The 8,561-nt window shown below is 45.6% G+C and overlaps 1 protein-coding gene and 1 long non-coding RNA gene across 8 annotated transcripts in view; one reads left to right on the forward strand and one right to left on the reverse strand.

Moving 5' to 3' along the window:
* Positions 1-557, reverse strand: part of ENOX1 (ecto-NOX disulfide-thiol exchanger 1) — a 577,422-nt gene extending 576,865 nt beyond the window's left edge. For 4 of the 7 annotated variants that reach the window (XM_053307424.1, XM_053307429.1, XM_053307433.1 and 1 more), the window contains exon 1: positions 420-557. The gene's annotated coding sequence lies outside the window, so the exon portion shown is untranslated. Of the gene's footprint in view, positions 1-197; positions 315-419 lie in introns of those variants that run through there. The other 3 variants (XM_053307426.1, XM_053307420.1, XM_053307421.1) reach the window with 2 other exon arrangements.
* Positions 558-562: 5 nt separating this feature from the next.
* Positions 563-4,196, forward strand: LOC128349990 (uncharacterized). The gene is made up of 2 exons (XR_008319104.1): positions 563-684; positions 1,823-4,196. It is a non-coding gene; the product is annotated as an uncharacterized LOC128349990 (long non-coding RNA).
* The last annotated feature ends 4,365 nt before the right edge of the window (positions 4,197-8,561 follow it).

Genomic DNA, 8,561 nt, shown 5'->3' on the forward strand with positions numbered 1-8,561 from the left:
CACGCGCCTCCCCTGGCCGAGACCGCCTGATCGGGCGGCTGCCGCTGCTGCTGCCGCCGCCGCCACCCTGCCCGCGCATCTCAGGGGCCCGGAGCCACTCCGGCTGCCTTGCCCGGCCTGCTTCCCTCTCCCCGCCCCGCGCGGAAGCCTGTCACAATGCTCCCCGCTCCCACTTCAGAGCCCCTGTCCTCGCACACCGTGCAGGCTCCAGCAGCCCTGCCGTGCGCCGCCGCGGCTGCTCTCACTGCCGCGCCGAGGCTTCGCTCCGTCCCTCCCCGACCGCGCTCTGCGCCTCCTCCAGGACTCCCCAGCCATCCGCAGCGGATCCACCAGCAGCCCGCCCGGGAAAGCGGGACGCGGCGATTGCTGCTGCTGATCTGCGGCCGGCGCCAATGCTGCTGCTGCTCCCCTTCCCTTACCTGCGCGCAAACTCTCCGGCGGGGCGCGGCGCCCCCAAGTCCCGGGCGATGAGGGAGGGAAGCGGCAGCCCGCCGGCTTTCCAGCGGCGCGCGTGGCGGCGGCGGCAGCCCGGGTGGGCGAGCGAGCAGGAAGCTGGGCGAAGGCGAGCCGGAGCCGGAGAAGGAGGAGCAGATGCTGCCGCGGCTCGCTGGCTGGCTGGCTGGCAGCAAGGGACCGAGGGGAAATTCTGGTGCTCAGGCGAGCCGCAGACAAAGGGCGCACCAGGTGCGTTCCAGAGCCGGGAGGATGGCAGGGCTGCTGCCAGTCCCACCCGGAAGCGGCCGAGGGAGGGCTTGTTCGGCGGCCACAGGCTCGGGGGAGGGGCCGCAACGCTGCGCAGTCTCGCCCCGGAGGGTGAGGAGGAGGAGGAGGAGGAGGGAAATCGGCACGTTCAGAAGCGGCAGCTCGCGATCTGTGCACCTTGCTGGCTTTTCGGGCAAGGGGAGGGGGATCAGCATCGTGAAGCCCAACCCTCTGGTCGCATGTTTACTCGGCAGGCACCCAGTCCCACGGACTGCAACTTGAGGACTCCCACCCAAGGAAATGTGCATAGGAATGGATTGCAGCAGCCCTGGTCCTAGAGACATTCTAGCTGCATCGTGTTTAAAGCTCGCATTTTAAAGATGGCAAATTGCCTTGAGCTTAGGGATACAGTCAAGAAGGGTGAGGAAAGCATACTGCGTAAAAAGGAAGAGGCTGGGGCCCAAGGAAACATGAATATCCGAGGGGTAGTGGAAGGGGTCAATGCACGTGCATCCGCGCCACGGGGTGTCTTTACTCCAGTCTAGAATCAAGCTGCACCACCACTTCTTGCAGCAGTTTCCTTTGCCAACTCCAAAGAGTCAGCAATATAACAAATACTTTGAAAGCAGAAAGAGCACAAGAATGCTATCTATCTATCCATCTGTCTATATGGGGGGGATCTTCCACATAAAACTGTGGAAAGTATGATCTCTTTTTCCCAGCTAGTTTTCAGTCAAGAAAGTTTATCACAGTGGACAACCACACTGGCAAGTGTTTATTTTTGTGAGCACGGTATGCTTTCCCTGTTCCTTTTACAATATTGTTTTGCATTCTGGGCCTCCCCAAGCTGCAGGAAGGTCCAGGGGCTGAGCCTTATAGGGTCAGTTCCCTTGTACCGAGAGTGTGCTGGAGACCTCTGCTATTTTTTGCTTCTGCTTTTTATTTACAAATGTCCAGGCTGAGTAGTCAGGAAGCAAGCACCAACCCAGGACATATGAATCCCCAAGCAGCTTCAGTCCAGCATCCCAAAGTCCTAGGAGCTCTCTTTCCCAGAAAATCCATATTCAGATTGATGTTTATCTTTTGTCTACATTCAAGCAGCAAAAACTGTTTCTTTTAGCTGTCTCCTGAGAAGACAAAGTGTGACACAGATTCCAGCGGCTTGGAGTGACAGTCAACCATCAAAGGCCACCCATTTGCACTCACATAAAGGACTGCATTGTCCTGGGGAATTACTGGAGGTGCAGCTGTATTCTTCTTCCCTGGATCCCTGCAGACTTTCAGGTAAGTATAAACCCACCTCCCCAGCAATAATAAATGATACCTTCTCCCCTGCAACCCCAGGATCAGTGATTACTAAGGAATTGTAAAGACTCTCACAAGAACTGTGTTCTGTTTCCAAGGGGACAAACCACCTAACCTATTGGGAGATGCATTGCCAATAAGACCTTGAGAGAGGCACATACTTGACACATTGTGAAAATGAATGGAATGTGGACAAGTGGAGAGATGTGGAAACAGGAGTGGGAGGATGTGCTTTGAGACACCCCCCACCCTGCTGATACAGCAAAGACAAAATTACCTATTTGGGGGAGTATTTAAGTTCTTTCCTTTAATATCACGACTTGTCATTTTTACTCAGACTTTGTGTGAAAGACAGACAGTATCAAGCTAATACAGACTCAACAGCATCAACACAGCAGCAGGAAGTGAGGCTTCATTAGCTACTAAGCAAGGTAAAAGATGCTCTGAATTCTGTTGGCTCAGTTACAGTGTAAATCATACCTTAAATTATAGATGAGCAGCTGTAGGAGGTATCCTGAAAGGCTGGCTGTGTCCCACTGGGACAAAGGGGAGAATGGCTTGAGATGGCAATGAGAGGGATAGCAAGACACAAACCGCTCTTCTGGCTCCTTACCGTCTGGCATTCTCAGGCCTATACAAAAGAAAAAGCATCTCCAACACAGAATACCATTCAAGAAGTCATGAGAAGAGGAGCATATCTGGAAAGCAAAAGCATCCTGTGCTGAACCAGCAGGAAAGATCCTCCTCCGTTTCCAAACAGCAGTCTACACTGAAGCATGACAAAAGGGGAAGGGATGAAGAATTGGTGTAGGTGTAATTATTTGGGGGTGTGATGCATTGCATTGTATCATCTCTGCCATGATCTTTCATACAGCAAGCAAGAAAAAGTGAGGGAGGGAGGGGAGATAAATGTCAATGAAGCTATAAGATGCCATTGTTCATGTGCGTCAGCTGCCAGCATTCTTCACTTCTTGAAGTGACTATTTGAAGGCCATCTTGCCAGGACTATTTGCCCCAGAATGCCACTGTTGAGTAAGTCTCTTTCAGAGTCTGCTCTTTGCCACCACTGTACCATTCACATCATCTCCGTTATGCTCCTGCAAGCACTATGCTGCTGTTTTTCTCATTCATACCTTTGTGTCCTCAAAGCTTGACTACATGGGGCTTAGCTGCAAAGTATGAAGACTTTGGGGCAGGAGCTGCAGGATGTGCAGCATGCAGTGGCTGATCTTTTGGCTTCCAAGAGCTCATGACAGCAATGCTACACTTTAAAATTGCTTCAGCCCTTTGTGACCTAGGCATGTCTTCCTTTTCCTGGTCTTACAATTATTCCCAAAGATGGACTCAGAACTCCCTTTTCATAACAACAAGTTTAGCACAAGGTTAAGCTCAGACTCACTCTGAATTTTGAATATTGAATTTTGAATATTGAAATATTGAATTTTGAATATTGAAAATTCTGAATAATTTTAAATATTGAATATTAAAATGTTGTGTGTATGTGTTTTCAAATTGCCAGTGACTAGAAACATATTCATATATGTCATGCTATCTTAATGGGGTGAAAGGGAGCGTTTCCAGTAGATCCTGTCCATTTTTGCAAGTTTTATTGATTGTATGGTACCCGCAGATGCAAAAGGAAAGAAGGAATGGCCCCAAGTTGCACAGCTCTGCTATAAGATTTTGTCCATGTGCCATAAGAACAGCCCTGCTCGATCAGGCCCAAGGCCCATCTAGTCCGGCATCCTGTTTCACATAGTGGCCCACCAAATACCTCTGGGAAGCCCACAGGCAAGAGGCGAGGGCATGCCCTCTCTCCTGCTGTGGCTCCCTTGCAACTGGTATTGAGAGGCATCATACTTCTGAGGCTGGACATGGTCCACAAACACCCGACTATTAGCCATTGATAGACCTGTCCTCTTTAAACTTAATCCTCAGATTAAGCCTACAATTCCAAACATACTTACTAGGAAACAAGCTCCACTGAACATAATTGGACTTACTTGTGTGTAAACATGCATAGGATTGTGTTGCAAGTGTTTATACAACATATGACCATTTGCTGAATTCAGAATAGGCTGCTTTGTATAGTTATGTGATGGCTTAACAATAAGACATGATAGCATTTATGTTTAATATTTCTTTTCATTTTTGTGAAATTAAAGCATTATTAAAATATACTTTAAGAAGCTGTGCACATTTGGGATTTATCAATAGTCTCTCTTATGCAACAGAATGATAAGTGATACTGGCTTGTCTTGCCTCTGTGTGTGGCTTTTTCCTCTGGCTGGCAGAGTTACGTGTCAGAACTTCAGTTTGTGCAGTGACAACGGAACAGTACTGACACAAATTACACTGAGCAACTCAAGGACATCCATGTAAAGGGCAAAGCCTACAAGCTAATTCACTGCTTAAGGTGTGTGCGTTAACTGCTTATATTCTGGAGGGAAAAGAAAGCCAGGTGCCAGGCATAATAGACCTCAGGCCCACCTGCCTTCATTTCCCCCAACTCATCATCTTGGATTACTTCTGGCAGAGCAGTGCAGTGCATGACAGGAAAGCTACTGCAGGCTTAAATTTTTAATTTTTTTAAAAGTTTACAATTGTTTGTAATACTTTTATAGGAAGAGAGAAGGGTGAAGTGGGGAGAGAAGGAAAATGGCTGAATACTGAAGGCATTTTTGAAAATAAGGATTGTAGCTGGATATGTAAATGATTTTGTGTCAGAACCAACCCCCATAACGCAAACCATAGACAATCCCTGTCTTGCTAGACCCAAGCATAACGTTTTCATCAGATATTGCCAATGATGTGAGACAGCTATAACTGATGTAATATAGACTTTACTACTACAAATATTTATATACTGCTCTTCAACCAAATTTCACAAAACGGTTTATGTAGAAAAATAAATAATACATACATAAGATGGTCCCCTGACCCCAAAGGGAGCTCACAATCACAATCTAAAAAGAAACATAAAGGCAGATTCCAGTGACAGCCAATGGAGGGATGCTGTGCTGGGTTGGATAGGGCCAGTTGCTCTCCCCCTGCTAAATATAAGAGAACCACCACTTGTATATAAAAGAATCACCACATATTAACTGTTTAATTTAATTAATTAATTAATTAATTAATTAACTGTTTAATTAAATTAAACAATGGGGGTGGGAATAAATGCAGAGTTAAGAAAAGAGCAGACTCGAGTCATTCTCTTTATTAGAATAAGAAAGTTTCACATCTTTTCTGGCATTCTTTATTTCTCATTTTCCTATGGTTCTTTCTAAAAAAAAACCATTTTATATATTAAATTCAAAATCTTACTTATGAAAACAACCATACAGAAATCAGGCTAATTTAAAATCTGGAACTGCTGAACATAGTCAACTGTGTGTTTCTGTAGACAGAGAGACAGACATTTCTTGGAGCCAGTACAGAACTGGTTCGTTAAATCATTAATGCCCTTACTCTACACCCCCTCTGTGCAATGGGGCAGAAATAGGATCATTTGCACCAGTAAAACTGTGGGTCATAATGTTGCAGCAGTGAATAGACTCCACTTTGTACCTTGGGTGGAGAGAGGGTAAAGCAGAGGCAAGGTAAAGGAGTGGTATCCAAGGGCAACTGCAGGAATAATTTTTGGAGCTGGGAAGCTCAGTCGTATAGGTCACTGGCCTGACTCTCTGCAGTCTTTAAACCACTGATGTCCTATTTTCCATCATTACCCTTTTATGGGCTTTTATATATCCCACAACACACACACTTACACACACACAGTTTGTTTCACGCAGTATCACAACATGTTTCGAATAAGGAGCAGCAGCTGGCAGAATCTGGGTCAGCTCCACACCCCTGTAGGGTACTAGCTGTCTTTTCCCTGTTTGCCAACCCAAAGGCAAGAGACGTGCATGAAAAGAGTAGCAGTTGTGGCAAGAGAGCTTGCCAGCAGGCCATTCTGGAGTGCCTGGCAGGGAGGAATGGGAGTCAGAGACTTGGCTCTCATAGGAACATAGGAAGCTGCCATATACTGAGTCAGACCATTGGTCCATCTAGCTCAGTATTGTCTACACAGACTGGCCGCGGCTTCTCCAATGTTGCAGGCAGGAATCTCTCTCAGCCCTATCTTGGCGAAGCCACCAGGAAGGGAACTTAGAACCTAAGGGGAATGTCATACACAGTGCTCACATATCAAGTCTCCCATACATATGCAATCAGGGCAGACCCTGCTTAGCTAAGGGGACAGGTCATGCTTACTACCACAAGATCAGCTCTCCTCCCCTCCATTCACAAAAACAGCTCTCCAAAAGATGGAGATGACTGGGGGATGTTTCCCTTTAAACATAAGGTGTTTTTTTGTTTTTTTTAAGGAAATACAGCTCTGGTCATTGTAATTGCATCTGTCACAGTAATTCTAAGGATAGGCTGAAAGCATGTGGTAAAATTTGCCACAATTTCCAGTTCTTCCACCCCTGTGATGGTCCTTCAAGATGCCTCAACATTTCTACTCTGCTAACTACCATCTTGGATGTAGCCCCATTTGTATAGCACAGCAAGAGAAAGCACAACTTGGAGAATTCTTGGGCCAGTGAGTTGACACTCACAAGAAAGGCCAGTGAGTTGACACTCACAAGATTCACCTTGAAAGCTGAACCAGCTTCTTCTCACTGGTTGTTAAGCTCTGTGCACAGAGCCTTGAAGTTGCATGCTTATCCATGAGCAACCCTGACCCATCAAAATCAAAGAAGGCTTTGCTTTTTTTTTTTTCAGTGGGTTGTCGACTGCTCCCATTTCCTTTCTTCAGGATGATTAGTTGTTTTGAGTGTATATTTTTGTGCAAAGTACTTAGTTGCTTTTAGACAGCAATAAATAGCTTGTTATCTTGACAGCTTGTCAGGGAGCATTTTAATGGCATGATTTAAGTTTTGCTCATTATATACATACATGCACACACCGACACACCAACAATCGCCCTTTCCCCCCACCTTTTTTCTGGCAATTTAACAGCGAGTCTTCTGTTTAAGAGAGTCTCTCTAGCTCCCCCCCCCCACCCGCCACATCTATATAGTCGTAAATGTAGCGTGCATTGTACCGGAATTAATAAGTCCATTTTCAGAGGTGTATTCCAGGCTACTACTGCACACAGACACAGACACACCCCTCCCAGAGTCATTTTTTATTTGAAATTTGGTATTTGATTACATGAATGGATAGTAATATGTTATAACTAATATTCAATTCAAAACAAGTCTGTCTCTTGGATGGCATTTTACTGATGCAGTCAGATTTATGCAGAAATTTATTATGATCAAAAGTCATCCACACACTCAGGAAAAAAAAGTGCTTAGACACGTTAAGCTACAGTTACAAATTGACTTCAGTATAAAGCAGATTCTTTTTTTAAAAAAAAATCAAAATAACATTCCTTTATGCTCAGTACATGTTTTATAAAGAGGAACAATATTTTAGGGGGAAATCTCCCAAGGTTCCATAATGGAGATGTTTTTGTTACGTAATATTATCTTATCCAGTGACCGTGGCCTGGTCCAAGACATGCAGCATAATGTGGTGGCAGAATAGACTAAAGCACTTCAGAGTATATGTGGGAGGGTTACATTTTTTAATGCTCCCATTTTAAAAAAAAATCCTGCAACTGAAATCTAGCACAGCAGGAGAGGGTTTGTCTAAAACCTCTTTCCCTGATGATGGGCTAGTTATTTACTTGCAGGGAACTTTTTACAGGAAGGGTACTCTTTCTGCATTCTGGAATGATTCCTTCTAGCATTTGAGGATTCTACCACCTCATTCTCTTACATATGCAGACCAAGCCTGATTCTCTTCCACAAGAGCATCTGTGGAAGGAACAGAAACAAATATTTTAGGCACAAGCAGAGGTGCACCTAGGTAATTTTAGAGCCTGGACCAAAAGGCCTTTGGAGGCCCCCACTGCAAGTTAAGCATCATCCCCCTACACACAGACACAGACAGACAGACAGACAGACAGACACACACACACACACAGTATTTTTAACACGTGGGTTCATGAGGGCACAAACAGCAACTGAACTCACAAGAATGTGATATGAAACAAGTATATTTATGCAAATATGCATTGGCAGAAACATTTCAACACACAACTGAACATATTCCCATCCCACGTATTTCTTTCCCCACTCCCATCTCTGTCTCTTAATACAGAGGTCAAACTCGGTGCCTGGCACAGGTCACAATCATGCTTTGCCACCAGCACAGTGTGGGCCGCCAGTGTGGCAAGGCAACTACACCTCACAGGACAGACTAAAGAGGATTTGAGGGGTCTCCAGGGGGTGTGGAGGCCCAGGACTTCAGCCCAGAAGTCCAGGGGTAAGAGGGCCTCTGGGCACAAGAAGAACTTTCTCACTGATAGTTAAACATTAATTTGTCAATAAGCTAAAGAAACCTAATTTGTGCTATTTCCTCAGATGGTTGTTTTTGCTCTGATCAAAATAAATATCAGAGGTATCTCAGAGCCTGCTTAGTTACATATGCATCTACATCGCTTTATTACCCAGCATTTG

Source organism: Hemicordylus capensis, chromosome 3, assembly GCF_027244095.1.
Source record: "Hemicordylus capensis ecotype Gifberg chromosome 3, rHemCap1.1.pri, whole genome shotgun sequence".
NCBI classification, from domain to species: domain Eukaryota; kingdom Metazoa; phylum Chordata; class Lepidosauria; order Squamata; family Cordylidae; genus Hemicordylus; species Hemicordylus capensis.